The sequence below is a fragment of the Macaca mulatta genome, chromosome 4 (genome assembly GCF_049350105.2).
Source record: "Macaca mulatta isolate MMU2019108-1 chromosome 4, T2T-MMU8v2.0, whole genome shotgun sequence".
Classification (NCBI taxonomy): domain Eukaryota; kingdom Metazoa; phylum Chordata; class Mammalia; order Primates; family Cercopithecidae; genus Macaca; species Macaca mulatta.
Genome location: NC_133409.1, coordinates 36,885 through 58,454, shown reverse-complemented (window position 1 = coordinate 58,454; position 21,570 = coordinate 36,885). Strand labels below are relative to the sequence as shown.

The 21,570-nt window shown below is 41.2% G+C and overlaps 1 long non-coding RNA gene across 1 annotated transcript; it reads left to right on the top strand.

The window, feature by feature from the left end:
* Positions 1-6,194: 6,194 nt before the first annotated feature.
* LOC144340686 (uncharacterized) lies at positions 6,195-21,259 on the top strand. The gene is made up of 2 exons (XR_013416933.1): positions 6,195-8,035; positions 19,805-21,259. It is a non-coding gene; the product is annotated as an uncharacterized LOC144340686 (long non-coding RNA).
* Positions 21,260-21,570: the final 311 nt, after the last annotated feature.

Sequence of the window (21,570 nt, the reverse complement as noted above, 5' to 3'; positions counted from 1 at the left end):
TAGTGCTGAGAGAGAGAGAGAGAGAGAGAGAGATCTTTTAAACGGGGATTTCCTTTATAGATGTAAATTTTCCTTACACAAGGGTAACTTCTCTGTTTTCAGAACTTCCTTTTTTAGCATTTTTTCAAAGCAATCAGCTCAGAATAATTCTTATGCCAAAAGGGACATATTTTGGGGTGGCATATTCTGGTCTGACACACTGTCTTCTACCAGCAATGAAAAGAGTTCTTGTTTTTCCTCCAGCAATTTGTCATTTTTTTAGAGTTTAGCAGTTCTAACAGATACAGACCAACTGTGCTATCTCATTGTGGTTTTCAGTTATCTACTATGTTGAGCATCTTTTTGTATGTTTACTTACCATCTGTAGATCGTCTTTGGTGAGGTGTCCAGATCTGTGTGCATTTTTAATTGGGCTGTTTAACTTACTGTTTAGTTTCAAGAATTTTGTATGTATTTTGAATACAAATTCTTTCTCAGATCTGTATTTTGCAAATTTTTTTTCAATATGTGGCTTGTCTTTTTGTTCCCTTAACAAGGTCTTTCCCAGAGTATAAACTTTAAATATTAATAAATCCACATTGTCATTTCTTCTGTGTATATAAACCTTTTGTGTCATTTGTTAAAATTCATTACCAAATCCAAAGGCACATAGCTTTTCTTCCATAGTTTCTTCTAGAAATTGTATAGTTTTGCGTTTTTAGTATAAGGATGATTTTGAGTGATTATTTGTGTAAGTTGTAAAGTTTTCATCTACGTGCATATCATTTCCTATGGTTTCCCATTAATCTTTCCCTCACTATTTTTGGGAAAGACACAGGATAGTGGGCTCTGTTAGAGCACATAGATAGCTAGACATGAACAGGAGGGGGAGCTCCTGGAAAAGGGAAAGTCTGGGAAGGCTCACCTAGAGGGACCACCAAAAATTCACATATTAGTGGCATCTCTAATGCTGGAGTGGATGGGCACTTGTCAATTGTGGGTTGGAGGGAGAAAAGGTACCTATGCATAAAGAAACACCCTACAACTCCTCTTAAGATGCCCCAGTCATCATTCACTCTGCAGTAATAATGTCACAATACTGCTGGCTACATGCTGATAAGGACAAAGGGGACATTCTTAAAAGAAACCTGGCACCATAAGTACAGATTAGGGCAGAGAGGGACATTCAAAAGAGATAGGCACAGTAGATACAAATGTGACTGCTGTCAGCCTGCCTGGGATGGCGGGAAGGAGCCTGGTGCCAGAGTGAGTTCGGATTGATCACCACACATGTGCCTCAACCAACAGTGAGGAGGTCCCACAAGCCTAAGTGGGGCAAGTTGGGGACCTAAGGCAGTAGCAGGAAAACCAGACAAAGAAAACAGGTGGAGACTTGAGACAGAGGCAGGAATGTGAAGAAGTCCAAAATAAAATTCCCTGCACAGGACTCTTAGGCTTCTTTCCTGCACGATCAGCCTACTCCTTCCTATTTTTCTACAATAAGCTCTTCACACTGTATTTTTTTCAATGAAGTTATCTGCCATCTTTGTATTGCCTCTTGGTGAAAATACTTCTTCCAAGTTAGACAAGAACTGGGACATCAGCTCTCCCCAGTAATAGCTCCGTTTCAGTTTGAATTTCCAGAACTGATGGCCCTTAATAACTGGCGCTCCAACGTTAAGTGGTGCAGAAGGTGGCCAGTAGGGGGCGCCAGCCATCACACCTGGAGCAAGAGGGCCCTGCATAGTCCCCATCTGCCTGTAGGCGTTGTGCTGCGACGACACTGCCAGCAAGAGGGCCCGGCAGTGTCCACAGCTACCAGCAGGGGGCATACGACGACTACATTGTGAGCAAGTGGATCCTGCAGTGTACTTAGCTGCCAGCAGGTGGCGCACGGGCACCACACCATGAGCAAGAGGACCCTGCAGCGTCCTGGTTGGCAGTAGGGGGCGTGCTGCCACCACACTGTGAGCAAGAGGATCCTGTAGTACCCCCAGCGGCCAGAAGGGGGCGTGCCCCCACTACAAGGCAAGCAAGAGGGCCCGGCAGTGTCCCCAGCTGCCAGCTGCGGAGCCAGCCGCCACTTCACTTGGAGCAAGAGGGCCGGGCAGTGTCCCCAGCTGCCAGCATCGGGAGTGCTGCCACTACACTGGGAGCAAGAGAGCCCTGCAACGTCCCCAACTGCCAGCAGGTGGCGTGCCATCACTATACTGCGAGCAAGAGGGCCCTGCAGTGCCCCGGCGCCAGCAGGGGGCGCTGGCCACCACTGCAAGAAAGAGGGCCCTGCAATTGCTGTAGTCGCCAGCAAGGGGCGCACTGGCACAGCACTGTGAGCAAGAGGGCCCTGTAGTGCGCGGCTGCAAGCAGAGGTCACCGGAGCCCGGCTTTTCAGATTACTGATGTTTCGCCCGTCTCCGCCGCTCCCCTCTAAGCATGCGTCTCTGCGCCTGCGCCGCGACCCTCCCCCCCTCCCCCCCCACCGCGCAGGCGTGCGACTCTGCGCTTGCGCCGCGCTGGCCTGCGACTCTGCGCCGGCCTGCGCCGCGCCTGGCGCGCGACTCTGGGCCTGCGCCGCGCCAGCCTGCGACTCTGCGCCTGCGCCGGCCTGCGCCGCGCCTGGCGTGCGACTCTGTGCCTGCGCCTCGCCGGCCTCTGACTCTGCGCCTGCGTCGGCCTGCGCCCGCGCCTGGCGTGCGACTCTGCGCCAGCGCCGGTGCTGTACGTTTGTGAGGGCGGAGCTGAATTCTCCTCAGCCCAGACACTGAGAGCATCGCGAGGGCGGAGCTGTGTTCTCCTCTGCACAGACCTCGGGGGTACCGTGAAGACAGAGCAGCGTTCTACCCTGCCCAGACCCTGGCGTGGGGGGCACCGCGAGGGCGGAGCTGCGTTGTGCTCAGCACAGACGTTGGCGGCACCGCCTCGCTTTGGGACAACTCGGGGCCGCATCCACAGTGAATAAAATACTTCCTGTTTCTAGCCCTGAATAACGAAGGTCAGAGACTACTTAGAATGGTTCAGTGTGGAAAACGGGAAACCGAAATCCCCTCTGAATCCTGCGCACAGAGGTTCTCTCCACCCAAGGGTTAGGGTTAGGATTTTAGGGTTAGGGTTTTAGGGCTAGGGCGAGGGCGAGGGCGAGGGTGAGGGTTAGAGGGTTAGAGGTTAGGGGTTAGGGTCAGGGTCAGTTTCGGAGTCGGGGTCGGGTTAGGGGTTAGGGTTGGGGTTGGGTTAGGGTTAGGGTTTGGTTCCATGTTAGGATTAAGATTCGAGTTAGGGTTCGGGTTCTGTTTTGGGTTAGGTTTAGGGTTAGGGTTCGTGTTCGGGTTAGGGTTCAAGCCGTTCTCTTGCCTCAGCCTCCCGAGTAGCTGGGGTTATAGGCACCCACCACCATGCCCAGCTAATTTTTTTATTTTTGGTAGCGACAGGGTTTCACCATGTTTCCCAGGCTTCTCTCGAACTCCTGACATCAAGTAATCCACCTGCCTCCGCCTCCCAAAGTGCTGGGATTACAGGCATGAGCCACTGTGCCCAGCCTTCACTTTCTTCTCTGAGTCAGAGATCTCTAGCAAGATAGCCTTTTCACAACTTTTATTGCAACGGAAGTATTTCAGAACTTTGTCAGGTTAAACTGTTAAGGGTATGTCTGTTTTTCTATGATACACTGAATTTAGGAATATATGACTCAGTAATGAAAGTTGATCTGGCATCACCCTTGGCATTTGAGTTCCTAGATGGAGAAGGGTCTGTTTTTCTGGCATGATCATATCTTACAGGATGCAGCACCCCAAGAGGACCCTAGCAATTGGGAGAATTTTGTTTACATGACACTAAACCCCAAATAACCTTAAATTCTAAATAAAAGTTCCAAGGGTAATTTGTATAAGGGTCTTGTTTTTTGTTTTTTGTTTTGAGATGGAGTCTCACTCTGTCACCCAGGCTGAAGTGCTGTGGCATGATCTTGGCTCACTGCAACCTCCACCTCCCGAGTTCAAGTGATTCTCCTGCCTTAGCCTCCAAAGTAACTGAAATTATAGGTGCCTGCCACTATGCCCAGCTAATTTTTTGTATTTTTAGTAGAGACGGGGTTTCACCATGTTGGCCAGGTTGGTCTCAAACTCCTGACCTCGTGATTTGCCCGTCCCAGCCTCCCAAAGTGCTGGGATTACAGGCGTGAGCCACTGCACCCAGCCAGTGCCTTGTTTTTAAAGAAAATAAATTATATGACAGGTTTGTTTCATATACATCTATATATATAAACTATACTCGTGAACATTTTACTCAACATTTAAAAATCTTTAAGACCTTTCAATACATAAATCTTACATAACAAAATCTAGCAAAAGTGTATAAAATCTAAACACATTTCTAAAAGAAAGGGTGAGGCTTTCAGGGTGGCTATGCTGTGTTGGATATACGCAGTGTTCTCTCTCTCTTGTGGTTCTGCTTATATGGCAGTTCCAGCTCACAAGAGCCCTCGGAGCCTGTCTGTTGGCCTGCATCCTGTGGCATTTGGCAAGTGAGATCTGTTTAATATAAGGTGTCCATAAAGCCAAGATTATGATATCTAAAAATAATCAACACTAATTCCCCAGAAATTTTGTCTTTTTTGACCAAGCCACTGGTGCAATGTGGAGTCACTGCATTATATGCAAAAAGAATAATGCCCTCACTCCAGAGTCTGAACCAGAACTGACCCTTGGTGGTGATTCCCCCTTTATTCTAGGAGGTGTTAACATTAGCTATGGCAATGTAAAAACGGTGTTTCTGGACCTCCCGGGTTCACGCCATTCCCCTACCTCAGCCTCCCGAGTAGCTGGGACTACAGGTGCCCGCCACCTCGTCCGGCTGGTTTTTTTGTATTTTTTTAGTAGAGACGGGGTTTCACCGTGTTAGCCAGGATGGTCTCGATCTCCTGACCTCGTGATCCGCCCGTCTTGGCCTCCCAAAGTGCTAGGATTACAGGCTTGAGCCACCGCGCCTGGCCTTGCTTATTTCTTTTATAATAACTAAGTCATATAAATTGAGCTCACAAAAATATTTATATTAATAAAATTATAATTTATCATTTGTAATGTTTGAGTTTTTCTTGTACATTTTTATATAGCAAGAAAAACAGTTTTTACTTTTAAAAATGGTTTTTAAAAAATCAGAGCAAGCCCAAACCCCTTCATTTTATAAATACAATAACCTGAGGCTCTTCATTGCTGGTGACTCACACAGGCACACACTCAGCATTGCTGGATGTCAGCTCAGGATCCAGAATGCATTTGAACAATTCATGCTAAATTAATAAATGCACTTTAATATAGGCCCATATTAATCCCAAAATAACTAAACCTGTGGAATTTGTAAAATAAGATGTTTATGAATGAGGACATGGCATTTTGACTTAGTTCTGATTCCCCCCTTTCTGAAAGCAGAATCTACAGTCTGTTTTCCCATTGCTAGATTTCAGAGGAGAGCCTGGTGTCACTTACAGCAGACATTGCAGATGCCTCAGCATTTCGGATGAAGACGGTAAAGACCTTCTTTGTTTCAAAAAAACCTTTTTTTCCAGGGGAGAAAACACAGGTTGGATCTAAACTCAATCCTCCTGTTGAAATATTTTAATGACACTGAAAGAGGTTGTTGCATTTGGCAGGTGCAGGTGGAGCTGTGCAGTCCTGCACTGAAGCCCTGCAGTCCTGACTTCTGAGTGGAGCTAGAGGAGAATTATATTAATGTGTTTGCACTACTTGCTCAATTGTAAAGCATAACAAATATATTTAAGGCATGTTTTTAAAATGAGAATAAAATAGTTTAACAATGTTTATACACCTATTTTAGTTATTACATTCTCTAATCTATTTTTATCCTCACAACCATGGAAGCGCTCCACCATCTCCATTTCAGAAAGTAGACAGTAACTGAACAACACTATCTTCTTTTAAAAAACATTTATTTCATTATGAAAGTTTATGGTTTATGTAATTAATACCTTTTTGTGGTCTGCATTCAATGGGTGTGGGCATCTGCACACTGTCGTGGGTCCACTATTGTGAAATCGCACACAGTGGTCTCACTGCCCTAAACAGCCAAGGCTCTCTGCCCATCCATCCTTTCCTCTTCCCAACCCCTGTCAACCACTGATTATTTTGCTATCTATGTAATTTTCCCTTTTCCAAAATGTCACATAATGCCCACAGCAATGAATGCGAGTTTCTTTTGCTCCACAGCCTCACCAGCATTTGCTGTTTTTGGTCTTGTGGATTTTGGCCATTCTAATAGGTATGTAGTGGTATCTTACTGTTGTCTTAATTGGCAATTCCTAATAAGACATTATACAGAGCATCTTTTCATATACTTAATTTCCATCTGCATAAATGTTCAGCTTTTACCCATTTTTAATTGGGTTGTTTGTTTTCTTATTGAGTTTTAAGAGTTCTTTGCATATTTCAGATATGAATCCTTAGATATAGTTTGCAAATATTTTCTCACAGTCTCTGGTTTGTCTTTTTATTCTCTTAACAGTATCTTTCACAAAACTAAAGTTTTTTTATGTTAAAGTTCAAGTTCCCAATATTTTTCTTCGTGAATAATGCTTTTGGTGTTGTATCTAAAAGAATCACCAAATCCGAGGTTATCTAGAGTTTTTCCTTATGTTATCTTCTAGGAGTTTGAAAATTTTGCATTTCATATATTGATCTAATCTCTACTTTGCATTAACTTTTGTAAAAGGTGTAACGTCTGTTTATAGATTCTTTTTTTTTTTTTTTTTTTTTTGCACATGGATGTCCATTTGTTCCAGCATCATTTGTTAAAAAGACTCTCCTCTCTCCATTGAATTGCCTTTGCTCCTTTGTCAGAGATCAGCTGGCTGTATTTCAGTCTGTTTCTGGGCTCTCTGTTTTGTTTCTCTGACGTATGTGTATATGTCTTCTGTTTTGCCTTCAGTTTAAAAAAAATGTAATTGCTACCTCAATTTGCTTATGAATTCTCATTTGTAAACAGAAGAGCGTAAATTAATGCCTGAGTATATTTTAGGGTACATGTTGCCTTGAATACAATGAGCAGAATGAGTTATAATTTTAAAGTGAATATAAAAATTTGACCATAGTGGTAACAGATTTGCGAACTAGTGATATCAATGACAGAGTCCATTGCAATATTGCTTCATCCTTTGGCTCAGCTCTGCTTCACACCAGGTAACTACCAATCCCTTTTGTGATTAGTTCAAGGATTTCTGTGGGGTGGAAAGTAGAAATACGATATCAGTGGAGGGAGAGAAGGCAGTTTCCCAGACTGGGAGCAGTCAGATCTCCAGTGGGTCCCAACACTGCTCTGTGGCAATATCTATAGGGTGATGGAAACAGAGACAGGGTGCAAATGAGGTGGGTGCTGGCCCTAGGGTTCCCAGTGTTTCCTGGTTCCCATGGTCTATAAGACGTCTGAAATGAGACCTTCCGGGCTTTGGGGGGCCCCTGTGGAATTGGAAAATGAGGAAGTGAGCAGTGACAATCTAGACTTATTATTAGAGGTACGTCTCTCATTTTTCAGTAACCAAGGAGCCTTTGATTAGTAGTGAAATTGTGGCACCCCAACAATGGTGGAGTGGAATATCCTGCTACTCTGGAGGGGTGATGGCTCAGGGTCAAGACTGAACTAATTAGAAAAAGAAATGCACTCCAGGAATATCAAGTCCAAAACGAAGCTCTTCAAACCATCTGGGAAGAGAAAACAGCATGACAAGGAAAGGTATATTTGTCTGATCCCAGGAATCAATATAAACATCCATGATAACCCCACCTATTTTTTAAATATGTGATTTGGATGAAACAAGAGAAAGAGACTGATTGTTGCTGAGTCCCTGCTGCAGTCCCGACACAGCTGGAGATGCCCTGCTCCCCTGCTCCCCCGCTCCCCCGCTCCCCCGCTCCCCCGCTCTCCTGCTCTCCTGCTCTCTTTATTTTGTTGATGCTCATGAGGACCCTGATGTCTGAGGAAGAAGGTTCCCGTCCAGCTCTGCCCCTGGTGTGTCACGTGCCGGCCTTGTCAACGCACAGGAGAACCTGACAGGGTGAGTGTTATAACCCCAATCATAGAAAAGGAAACGTCTCTAAAGTCTTTAGCATCTTGCCCGAGTTCGGACACTTAGCAGAGGCCTGAGTTTAGATGCAGCCCCGTCTTGCTCTTTGACAGCCTCAGCACCACGTGCCCTGGGTGACCCACGCAGAGTCACTGACAACCCTCTTGGTTGGCTCATGGCACAGCGTGGAGCGAAATGGCCCACTGACTTTTCCAGACACTTTGACAATTCGTGATATAGTTTATGCGGTCACTCCCAGTGAGTTCTATTGTTCAGTTTAATAGAATACCTAATTCTGTGTTTACTATGAATAAAGGGAGATTTCTTGTGGTTTTTAAGAATATGAAGGATATCTATTTTGTATACAAGTTGGAAGTTCCAATACTAGGAAGCATAAGTGCAGGTTATAATGATGGGTCTTTTATAAGACTGAATTCACATCAAACTGAATCAGTAACTCCGGCTGTATGAACGGGGTGAGACATTAAACATTTAATGAAAAGAATTCCTTTCTTAGGTTACAGCAAGGACTAAATATGTCTAATTATCATTCCCGCTAAGAAGATGTATTGTGATATTTGCAGTTAATCACTCATTCAGTTCCAAGGGTATTTATTAATTGTCTGCTCTGGGCATAACAACAATTGGAAGCAGTATGTTCACATGAAAAAAAACTTACCTGAGGCTCTAAGTCACAACTTTCCATGACCAGCACACATTTCTGATTTGAAATACATATCTAAAGCTTCAAATGCATAAATAGATATCCCAATCTAGAACTAAGTTAATAGTTGCTTAGAATTAATTGTTTAAATTATCCTGGGAACCAGAAAGATATGTCTACATGAAACAATAAAGGTTATATTAGAATTAATAAACTTTAGAAGACCATTTTAATCTTAATATATAAGCATACTACCTAGGCACACTGTTTAAATACATCTGCAACCTACTATTTTTAGATTTAGGTAAATCATTAATCCTTAAATTTGGAAGATTCCAGTGTTAGAGCTCTAGACTATGAAACTTGGAAGTTTTTCTAAAATTTTTGAGTTTTTATCCAGAAATACATATTTTCCTGGCACTGAGAACTGCAAGAAATTTCACTTGGAGTCTCCAAATAGTCAGCCATGTGTGATGTCAACATCAGTGTAATAGATACTATCACAAACATCCTGTGACTTTTATTTTTTTTTATATACTTTAAGTTCTGGGATACATGAGCAGAACGTGCAGGTTTGTTACACAGGTATACACGTGCCATGGTGGTTTGCTACACCTGTCAACCTGTCATCTATGTTAGGTATTTCTCCTAATGCCATCCTTCCCCTAGGCCCCGACCCTGCAACAGGCCCCCGTGTGTGATGTTCCCCTCCCTGTGTCCATGTGTTCTCATTGTTCACCTCCCACTTATGAGTGAGAACATGCGGTGTTTGCTTTTCTGTTCCTGTGTTAGTTTGCCAAGAATGATGGTTTCCAGCTTCATCATGTCCCTGCAAAGGACATGAACTCATCCTTTTTTATGACTGCATAGTATTCCATGATGTATATGTGCCACATTTTCTTTATTCAGTCTATCATTGATGGGCATTTGGGTTGGTTCCCAGTCTTTGCTATTGTGAATAGTGCTGCAGTAAACATACGTGTGCATGTGTCTTTATAGTAGAATGATTTATAACCCTTTGGGTATATACCCAGTAATGGGATTGCTGGAGCAAATGGTATTTCTGGTTCTAGATCCTTGAGGAATTGCCACACTGTCTTCCACAATGGTTGAACTAATTTACAGTCTCACCAACAGTGTAAAAGTGTTCCTATTTCTCCACATCCTCTCCAGCATCTGTTGTTTCCTGACTTTTTAACGATCGCCATTCTAACTAACATGAGTTGGTATCTCATGGTGGTTTTGATTTGCATTTCTCTAATGACCAGTAATGATGAGCCTTTGTTCATATGTTTCTTGGCCACATAAATGTCTTCTTTTGAGAAGTGTCTGTTCATATCCTTCACCCACTTCCTGATGGGTTTTTTTTCTCCTTGTAAATTTGTTTAAGTTCCTTGTAGATTCTGGATATTAGCCCTTTGTCTGATGGATAGATTGCAAACATTTTCTCCCATTCTGTAGGTTGCCTGTTCACTCTGATGAGAGTTTCTTTTGCTGTGCACAAGCTCTTTCGTTTAATTAGATCCCATTTGTAAATTTTGGCTTTTGTTGTCGTTGCTTTTGGCGTTTTAGTCATGAAGTCTTTGGCCATGCCTATGTCCTGAATGATATTGCCTAGGTTTTCTTCTAGGGTTTTTATGGTTTTAGGTCTTATGTTTAAGTCTTTAATCCATCTTGAGTTAATTTTTGTATAAGGTGTAAGGAAGGGGTCTAGTTTCAGTTTTCTGCATATGGCTAGCCAGTTTTCCCAACACCATTTATTAAATAGGAAATCCTTTCCCCATTGCTTGTTTTTGTCAGGGTAGTCAGGCATCCTAAACTTTAAAATTTAAGAACTTACTTTTTTTTAAAGTAACTGGCAACTGACAATCATTTAAAAATCCATAACCTAAAAAAATAATAATTCCTCCTAAGTTTTCAACCAAGAGAAGTGAAAATCTGTTGACACAAAAGTCTGAATATAAGTATTCATAACAACTTTCTTCTTAATAGCCAAATATTTTTAAAATAGTCAATCACTGAAGAGTAGATAAGCTGTAATATATTCCTACAACGGTTACTGCCCAACATAAGAATGACATATACACTGGAAATCACATGGACGTATCTCAAAGGCATTAGAATACATGAAAGAAACTAGGTATAAGAGAATATTCTATATGATTCCATTTATATCAAATACTTCTTTTTTGAGATAACATCTCACTCTGTCACCAAGGCTGGAGTGCAGTGATGTGATCACAGATCACCGCAGCCTTGACCTCCCAGGCTCAGGTGATTCTTCAGCCTCCTGAGTATCTGGGACCAAAGGGGTTGGGACGAAAGGGGTGTGCCACCACATCTGGCTAATTTGTATGTGTGTGTGTGTGTGTGTGTGTGTGTGTGTGTGTGTGTGTGTGTGTGTGTGTGTGTTTTAAGAGATGGGGTTTTGCCATGTTGCCCAGGCTGGTCTCAAGTTCCTGGGCTCAAATGATCCCCGCTTCTCAATCTAGTGCTAGGATTACAGACCTGAGTCATTGCATGTGGCCTGTATCATATTCTAAGACAAACAAAACTAGAGTGAAAGAAAGCAACTGCCGGAAGCTGTGGTGTGGGGCAGGGGTCACTGACTACAGCAGCATGCAAGAGAATTTTGGGGGTAATGAAATGTATTTTAATGGTACTGTTGTGTACATGACTATATGTATATTTGTCAAAATGCATTGATTTGTACACTTAAAATTACTAAATTTTGTTATATGTAAATTAAACTCAATTAGATAATAAAAAATAAACTTTTGATCCTGAAAAAATACCTACCTACATACAAACTACCTCTGAAACAAACTACTTTTTCAGAATTTCTAATTTAAATATTCAGAAATATGAATGATGATGATGAATTTTAACAAGGCTTACATAATTCAATTCTGTTTTGGATCATGTCTGAGAAGCATATTAGCTGCTGGACTTATTTGGATTTCCTTACCTCCTTTGCATATGAAAAAATAAGAGGTTGAGACAGAAACAAGATATGTAATTTATGTACAATGAAACTTTCTACTGCCCAGGAGATGAGGCTTTCTATTGTCCAATGAATTGTGCCTGGCAGCACAATTCACTGCTTCACAATTCATCGTTCTTTTTACCCTCAGAGCATCCTTGAAATGATTGACTCAACCATGAGAGAAACACTGTAAAAATTCTCAGATGCAAAGTCACAGTACCAGCTTCACAGAACACCTGCAGGTGCAAGTAACTAAAAATACAGCTCAATTTTACTTTAAATACAAGGGAATTTATTGACTCAGGTGGGTAGTTCAGAAGGAGGCCAGGCTTCAGTGTGAATCTGAGCACAGAAGCTCATGGATGCTACCAGGACTCAGTCTCTTCCCAATTTTCTGCTCTGCCTTCAGTGAAGTCAGAATAATTCTGCATGTGGCAAAATCTCCAGGAACAATTTCTGAGGTTGCATTCTTCACCAAAGAGGGAGCATGAACAAGCACACCCTTGTTCCTAACAACCTAGCGCAACTTGTATTTGACTCTAATTGGAACAACTCAGACCCCGCCCATCCCAAAGTCCATTAGGGGGACCAAGGGAGTGCTTTGTGGCACCTGGCATGAGCCTCAGTTATGCACTCACTTTGGAACCAGTAACTGTGACACAGGGTGAGACAGTGCTGGTTAAGTCAACCGGGACCCACCCCATGTTTCAAACCACGTGACTGAATAATTCAGGGCTCTGTTAGGAAGGAGAAAGGGGGATGCTTCTTAAATAGCACCCACCACTCAACTACAATTTAATTTGACAGGAACCCGGAGGCCCTGCCATAGAAATCTCTCACAGTTGCTTGGAATGAGAGCACTCAATACAAAAATCCTATGGTAGCAACCCTATGGCCTCAAGGGCGCCACGTAGTTGGTGTGGAGGGTGGGGCAAGGAGGGTGGGGAAGGGCTCAGGGTCTTCTGAAGATGAAGCCAAAGAACAGATGGCACTGACTTAGCAGAGTGGAAAATGTTTAACCCCAAGAGATTCCTACAGAGGCAGCTAAGCCACACCACAGACTCCTAGAAGGGCTTGTGTTAGGGTTCCCAAGTGTCTAGGTAAGCTGAGGAGATGGTGAGGCAGACACAGAGGGTCGGTTCAAAGCACATTGGGAAGACTGATCCCAAGACCCCTCAGTCCACACTGGCAGTCAAATGCTCCTCCCTGACATCAGAAAAAGAAACAATTTATTTTCTTCAGATACTGAAACAGAACTTTTCTAAGCTCCAGGACACTGGATAATGCTGCTTATGCAAAGACAGTATTTAGTGAAAGCCAATTTACTGAGCAGGGAGATCAGCAGATTCTTTCTCCCTCTTGGCTCCCAGAATGCTGGGATCAGCTTGTAGTCTTAGGAGATTGGCGACCTCTTTTTGGAGAGGATCTGCAGATACCAGCATTTTCAGGGTTTCCTCAGGTCCAGGAGTGCCAGGCTCCTGTGGACTCTTCGTTTGGGGGAGCAAAAGAAGACTCCATCTGTACACACAGAATGCATTAATTATATTTTCTTATTTTCTGTTTTCTTGACGCTCTAGCATCTAGTCTATACTGGGAAAAGATTGTCTTTCCCAGGACCAGCCAATTAAACTACCAATTCAGAACCCATACTCCTAACCGCCTACTTTATCTAGCTCTGATACTGTAGGAGACAATACCGCCCTTCCTTAATCACCACAGGGTGAGGTACTAGACAACTAGAAATGGCCCCTATGCCCCAGAGCCTGCTGAAGCTATTAACGCTGGGCAGCCTAAGCCTGCCTGCCCTGCCTGCCCTTGCTGTCCCACAGAGACTACAGCAGAGGATCCTGCCCGTGCCTTCCCCTCTCCTGCCTCTGCCTGGGGCGTCCCTGTGCCTCCTATTTCTAGGGATCTATGAGTTTGAATGGGACAGTCACTTCCATGTCTCCAGGTCTTAACATCCCTGGTTAAAACAAATTCTGAGTACATTTTAAAACATAAGGCTTCCAATGTAATCTTTAAAACCCTTATATGGACAATTTTAAACATATATGTAAATAAACATGAATATAACCAACCCCTGTATATCTATAACCCTTCAGAACAACAAGAAACACATGGGCAATTCTGTTGTATTATGGCTAAAAGGTAGCCATGGACACGAAATGAAGACAAGAAGTCTTTGGAATAAGTGATCCCATCACAATGAATCAATTTTCCATTGGAACATATTTTTACAAAGTCACTGTTTTGAAAATATTTAGCCATGAATTGAAACAGAGTCTGTAAGGTTTTTTTTCCCGGTCTAAGGCGAACAGCATTTTAGAGAATGAACCAGGACACAACTACAGCACAAGAAAAAAGTATGATAATTAAGTTTACACATATGTGTGACTACTCTAACAGAAAACATGTAAAGAGCATTTGTTTTGATTTATATATCAATCTGTACTGTTTAATCTTTTGTGTCATAAATGTTCTTATTTAAAAAAACAGGACTAGTTAACAGTGTCAATTACTAGTAATTCGTGGTATAAATAATTAAACAAAGAAGTATTCAAAAATTATAACTGTTTTCAATAAAGTTTTATTTTACATCATTTTTTTTTACTTACTCAGAAATTGCCCCCCCAAAAATGCAGAGATTTCCCATGTAGCTGCAACCTAGTTTCATCTCTTATTAACATCTTCTATCAGTGTGTCTCACATGGCTTATTAATATCTTACATAATTTGTCATAGTTAATGAACCAATACTGATAGACTATTATTAACTAAAGTTCATATTTCATTTGGATGCCCTTGGTTCTGTCTTACTCTGACCCAGGATCCCATCCAGGATCACGCATGACATGTGGTCATCACGTCCCTGTGGGCTCTTCCTGGCTGTGACAGTGTGTCAGGCTTTCCATGTCATGATGACCTTGATAGTACTGAGGAGGATTGGTCAGGAATTTTGTAGAATGTCCCCCATTGTCACTGCATGTTCTCAAGGTGAACTGTCACCTTTTATGTTCACTTGAATCATTTGGAAGAGCTACTGTTTGTCAGGTTTCTCCACTGTGAAGTTATTTTTCCTCCTTGCCCATACTGCATGTGTTCTTTTGGAGCAAGTCACTGTGCAGAGCCCACACTTACGGAGTGAGGAGTTGGCTCCACATTATTGATGGCTGAGTGTCTACATCAATTACTTGGAATTCTTTTGCAAAGGAGATTTCTATGCAACTCTGTTTTCTTATTCACCTGTGTATACAAATACAGACACCTAGATAATTACTTTCAGCTTTAATTATTATTCAACACTACAATTCATTCCTGTGTTGGCCATCAGTAGCTGTTTTTATTGGCTATTATTTTTCTTTGATATATTTTAATTTTTTTTAGTACTTACTTTCTGATACTTCAAGATTATCCCGACTCCTATATTTACTGTCCCAGTTCTAGTATCAGACATTTCTTCAAAGAGCCTCATTCCTTTCAGAATGGTAGGTAAACTTACATCTGGCTGCCGAATGAGCACATTGTTGAATGAGCACTTGTTCCTCATTAGCAATGCTAGGAAGTATATGTGTGTGTGTAACCTACCTATACACACCTAATTATAAAGTTTTCTATGTAGAACTGTGTGTATCTATATTAAACTAAACATAAGTTTACGTTCATGTCTCCACCTCTGATCTAATAGCACATGAATCATTCTAGCCTTCTCCCCTTGCTAATTTGTAACCTCCCACTTCAACAGTGAGAAACCTGGTTACTACCATCTGCGACTTATGTAAGTCATTGTTTTATTCCAGATACAGATACTGTGGTTTTACAATTGTTCACAATTGCTTCTGTTGGAAAGAATTTTATAAAATAGAATCCAGTGATGAAGTATAGTTTGTTTGCCTTCAGCATACGGATTCTATTAATTTTCAAAGTGACTTAGGTCAACACCATTTTCCCTACACCTTCAGTGAGTTTTTTCCTACATTTGTGTCTTAGTCTGTTTTGTGCTTCTGTAACAGAATACCTGAGGCTGGGTAATTTATAAATAAAAAAGGTCCTTTTGGCTCACAATACTGGTGGCTGGAATGTCTGAGATTGGGCAGTTGCATCTGGTGGAGTCTCAGTCTTTTTCACCTCATGGTGGAAAGTGGAAGGGGAGCAAGGGGTGCACCAGAGATCACATAGCAAGAACGAAAGCAAGAGGGAAGCCAAGGAACCCAGACTCTTGTTAACTACCTACTCCTGCAGGAATTAATCCATTCCTGTGAGAGCAGAACTCACTCATCCCCATGGAGAACATTAATCTATTCATGAAGGATCCGTCCCCATGACCCAAACACCTTCCACTAGGCCCCACTGCCCCACACTGCCACATTGGGGGTCAAATTTCAACACGAGTTTTTGCAGGGACAAACCACATCCAAACCACAGTAATTTGTAGCATAGTTAAATTATTTTTCACATGATGTATTCTGTCGTGGGATACTCCACATCCTGAGTAATTTTATTTAATTTGAATAGAGTTTGATTTACCCATTTGGTTGTAAAATTCTGCATATTTTGACCAGTGCATTGTGGTAGGTATCCCACTATTAAAGTATCATATGAAATGCTTGAAACCCCCACCCCATGGAGCCAATGGTTTCCCATCTGTGTAGTTTGCTTTCTGCAGTGTCTCATTAAATGAGGTCACACTGTGTGTATTCTCCTCAGACTGTCTTCTTCCACTTAGCAATGTGCATACAAGATTCACTCATGTCTTTGTGTGAGTTGATAGCTTGTTCCTTTCTATGGCTAAATAGTATTCCATTGCATGAATGTACCACAGTTTGGTTATGCATTTTGGGGAGCAAAACCTACCTCTTCTAACTTTGTTCCAGGGTTGGAGACCTTCAAATTAACTGACAATAGATACATTAGTAGGAGAGACAATACTTGGCTTCTTATTCCACAAGTATTATTGTGGGACAAAATTCATCAGATGGCAGGATCCAGTTTACAAAGAGGTAAAAATAGCCCAAAAACAAGAAACAAGACTAGAATCTGATAACCCACAATAACTATAGCTTTCCTTAAAAAAAAATTTTTTTTCAAGACGGGGTCTGGCTCTGTCACCCAGGCTGGAGTGCAAAGGTGCAACAATCTCGGCTCACTGTAACCTCTACCTCCTTGGTGCAAGTGATCCTCCCTCCTCAGCCTCCTGATTAGCTGGGACTACAGGCACATATCATCGTGCCCATCTAATTTTTATATTTTTGGTAGAGACGGGGTTTCCAACATGTTGCCTAGGCTGATCTAGAACTCCTGGCCTCCCAAAGTGCTGGAATTATAGGCATGTGCCACCATGCCCGGCCAAGTTATAGTTTTCCATTGAAACATAAAGTTATTCTCTGTAGTAACCATCATTTTTGACCATAATCAAAGTAAGACTATTCTTGTTTTAAATTTAAGTATAGTTTTGTTAGATTTTGCTTGATTATTTACGTAAGTGCAGCAAGAACAGGAGACGACCACATAGGTGCTTTCAAGTTTCTTTGCTGGAAGTTTTCATACAGAATCTCAGATTTGACTTTTAAAGGCCTCATTCAGGCTAAAAGCCAAGCTAAGAACATACTATCAAATTTCAGCTGCAGTCCTTATAGCTTTGTGTGAATTCCTCTTTTCTTGAGTCCCCCCAAAAATCCCTAAATTCCTGGGCCTACCAGGAAATGACCTTCTTTACTAACCTGTAAGGCTGTGAACCCTGTAATGTAAGTATCAGGCTGACTTTTCTCAGAGTGCTGTTGGGAACGAAGTTTTTGGTGTTCTAAAAAAAAAAAAAAAAGAATTAACATGGGAACAAATAATCTCTTAGCAAGGCGAGCTTTACTTTCTGCAGAAAGGGTGCTACTCAATAGCTGTCCAGCCACAAGAGCACACCGAACAAAGGAGACAGAGTTACTTATAACCTGATGTGTCTACCCTACTGCTGTGTCCAGTTACCATTGGCTGGAATAGGACCTCACATTTTACACTTTACCCAATTGGCTATTAGTTTAAAACTTTCTTAATTAGGTAAGGGGAATAGAAAAAAGAAAGAAAAGGAAGTTGCCAGGGATAGTTAAGGAAGCATCTCCAAATAAGGAATGGCATACAGTATGGGCTGGGGCTTGTCTAGTTCTGTCCAGGCATGCCAGAGCAAGCTAGGACAACTGATTTGGAACACACACACACACACACACAAATAGTGGATAGCAATCTTATAGTAAGAAATTGTGACTTTTTACAATCTTTGAAGAAGAACTTTCCCATTTCTCACAGTGCTTTGTAAGCATTGTCTCCATAATAGTCAACCTTACTTCCTTAAAATTGCTGGTCATAACTGATCTTAGGTACACTTCTAAAATATGATGTTCCAGTAAAAATCTTGATAATATAACCAAATTTTCCAATTATGTCCTGTTATAAGGTGAACAGATTCTTACTGGACTTTTGCTAATAACTATATCATCATGAAAAAAAGAGTATTCAGTAAGAATTTCAAAATTCTGGAGAGATTAGGCAGGGAAAAAAATGTAAACGCTTCATTTCTGTTTACAAAAGTATAATCTACCAAATTGTTGTAAGTTACAGTTAAATTAAGAGAAAGAGATTTCTTAAATTAAGAAACTAGAACATTAAAGAACCAGCAATGCTCTAAAAAGCTATAAAATTATAATCAATTTTCATCAGTTCATTCAGTGCCATGTAATCAATTCCAGTCTTGCTGGATCTTGGGTTAGCAGTCTCATGACCCCATCAATTTCTCCACCAGGCTTCTGGAGATCTTCACTGAGTCAAGTGTATGGTCTTAAAGTTATTTAAGCAATATCATCAGAAGTGTTTAACCAGAGTACCTGTCATACTCTTTTCCATGAGTCTCAGAGGGAGTCCTGTATCGGAGATGAACATTCTGACCTGTAGCTGATCGCAGGAGCTTTCAGGAAAGCATCAGGGGGAAATAATATCTAAATGACAAAGAGTATGAAATGGCTGTGATTATACCACAGTTGACAAGGATATTTGATTTTTTCTGTGGCATGCAACATTTATTTATTTATTTATTTATTTATTTAGAAGCAGAGTCTCGCTCTGTCACCCAGGCTTGAGTACAATGGCGTGATCTCAGCACACTGCAAGCTCCGCCTCCCAGGTTCACGCCATGCTCCTCCCTCAGCCTCCCGAGTAGCTGTGACTACAGGTGTCCGCCACCACGCCCAGCTAATTTTTTGTATTTTTAGTAGAGATGGGGTTTCACCATGTTAGCCAGGATGGTCTTGATCTCCTGACCTTGTGATCCACCCACCTCGGCCTCCCAAAGTGCTGGGATTACAGGCATAAGCCACTGCACCCGGCACAACATTTAAAATAATAATTGGAATTATGACTCATAACTCTATACTGGCACATAGCATGGATAAGGAGGACATTGACAAATTTCCAGGAATTTTATATAATTTGTGAAAACAACATTTTACTGATACAAATATAACACAGGGAAGGTTAGATATCTCTTTTTATTTGTATTTTTTGTAAGGTATTCCTTATAAAAAATACATCCTACTTTACTTGTGAATCATGCCCTACTTTTCTTGCATGCTTTGCATAGAGTTGTTTCTAGTTATTCTATTGCTTCTAGTAGTTTTATTTACACATATTGATTATAATTTTAATACTTAGTAATCTTTTACTTTCCAGAGAAAACTAACAAGTAAACAGTTATAAACTGTCATATATTAGCATTCCATAGTAGGTTAGAAAATGTATGAGTATACCATCTCCCAACATCTACATGGATGTGTTTCCTCATTGTACAATTTCTCATTGTGGTAGACAAAAACATGTTTATTAATGGTCCAAAATATCTTTAGTCTTTCTGTAAAAATAAGAAGCGAAAATTATATAAACTTTAATTATTTATGTTCAGTAATTAATGTTTTAGTATTGTATCTTATTTATAAATGGTCTAGATATTTAATGCAAATCTTTTACTTAGCTTAACTTTAAGATTAAAAATTACCAAAAGTATTTTGGAAACTACTATTAAGCAGATTTACAGTAAACAAATTATTTTTGAAATAATGTTTTTCGCTTTTCACAAGATGGCACCGAAAGTGAAGAAGGAAGTTCCTGCCCCTCCTAAAGCCAAAGCCAAAGCCAAAGCTTTAAAGGCCAAGAAGGCAGTGTTGAAAGGTGTCCACAGCAACATACAGAAAAGAAGATCCGCATGTCATTCACCTTGAGGTGGCCCAAGACACTGTGACTCCGGAGGCAGCCCACATATCCTCGGAAGATCACCCCCAGGAGAAACAAGCTTGACCACTATGCTATCATCAAGTTTCCGCTGACCACTGAGTCGGCCATGAAGAAGATAGAAGAAAACAACATACTTGTGTTCATTGTGGATGTTAAAGCCAACAAGCACCAGATTAAACAGGCTGTGAAGAAGCTCTGGGACATGGATGTGGCCACAGTCAACATCCTGATTCGACCTGATAAAGAGAAGAAGGCATATGTTCGACTCGCTCCTGATTATGATGCTTTGGATGTTGCAACAAAATTGGGATCATCTAAACCGAGTCCAACTGACTAACTCTAAATATATGTATATCTTTTCACCATAAAAAAGAAATAATGTTTTTCATAAGAATGACAACTTAATTAGAATCAAATTTAAAAGCTTTAAGATTTTACGTTTCTAGTAAGTATAATATTAGCTTATTTGAGTAGAACTCAAGCAGAATAGGAATTTATGTTTGTTTTATATTCGATAGTGGTAACTTTGAAGACATAGTTGTTTTATTACACCAAAAATATTATATTAACCTTATTTAACTAAGTTTTATCCAAATCGTGTTAACTTAAAAAACATTTGACCAGTTCCTATATTTCTAGGAGTTTGGTGAATATTTATTTATAAATGCTTATGTTTTTCCAAGCCAAGTTAGAATAGAACACTTTTAAAGAATTTTATAAATGAATTTTGCAACCCTAACCTGAGTTAAGAAAATATCACATATACATAACACACATTAATAGACATACAAACACAAATAGAGATTTCATAGCTTTCATCCTGAAATTTCAGGCATGAATCAGGCATAAATATTCTGATGGTTAATTTTAGACATCTACTTGATTGGATTAAGAGACACACAGCTGGTAAAACACAATTTCTGGGCATATGTGTGAGGGTATTTCTGGAAGACACTGAGATAACCCTGACCCAATGTAGATGGGCACAGATATGGTTTTGCTGTGTCCCCACTCAGATCTCATCTTGAATTGTAGTTCTTATAATTCCTACATGTCGTGGGAGGGACCCAGTTGGAGGTGATTGAATCATGGTGGTGGTTACTGCCATGCTGTTCTCATGATAGTGAGTGAGTTCTCATGATCTGATGTTTTTATAAGGAGCTTTTCCCATTTGGCTCAGCACTTCTCCTTGTTGCTGCCATGTGAAGAAGGACGTCTTTGCTTCCCCTTCCACCATGGTTGTGAGGCCCCTCCAGCCATGTGGAACTGTCAGCGCATTAAACCTCTTTGTTCTTTATAAATTGCTCAGACTCGGGTATTTCTTCATAGCAGTGTATAAATGGATGAATACAGGCACCATCCAATTGGTTGAGAACCCAGATAGAACAAAAAGGAAGAGGAAAGGGGAATTATCTCCTTCTGAAATGGAAACATCCTTCTTCTCCTGCCCTTGACATCAGAACTTTAGGGTCTCAGGCCTTTGGCCTCAGAATGAGAGTTACACCATTGGCTTCCCTCATTCTGAGTCCTTTTGACCTGGACTGAGCCATGCTACGCTTTCCTAGTTCTCCAACTTGGTGATAGGCTATCGTGGAACTTCTCAGCCTCCATA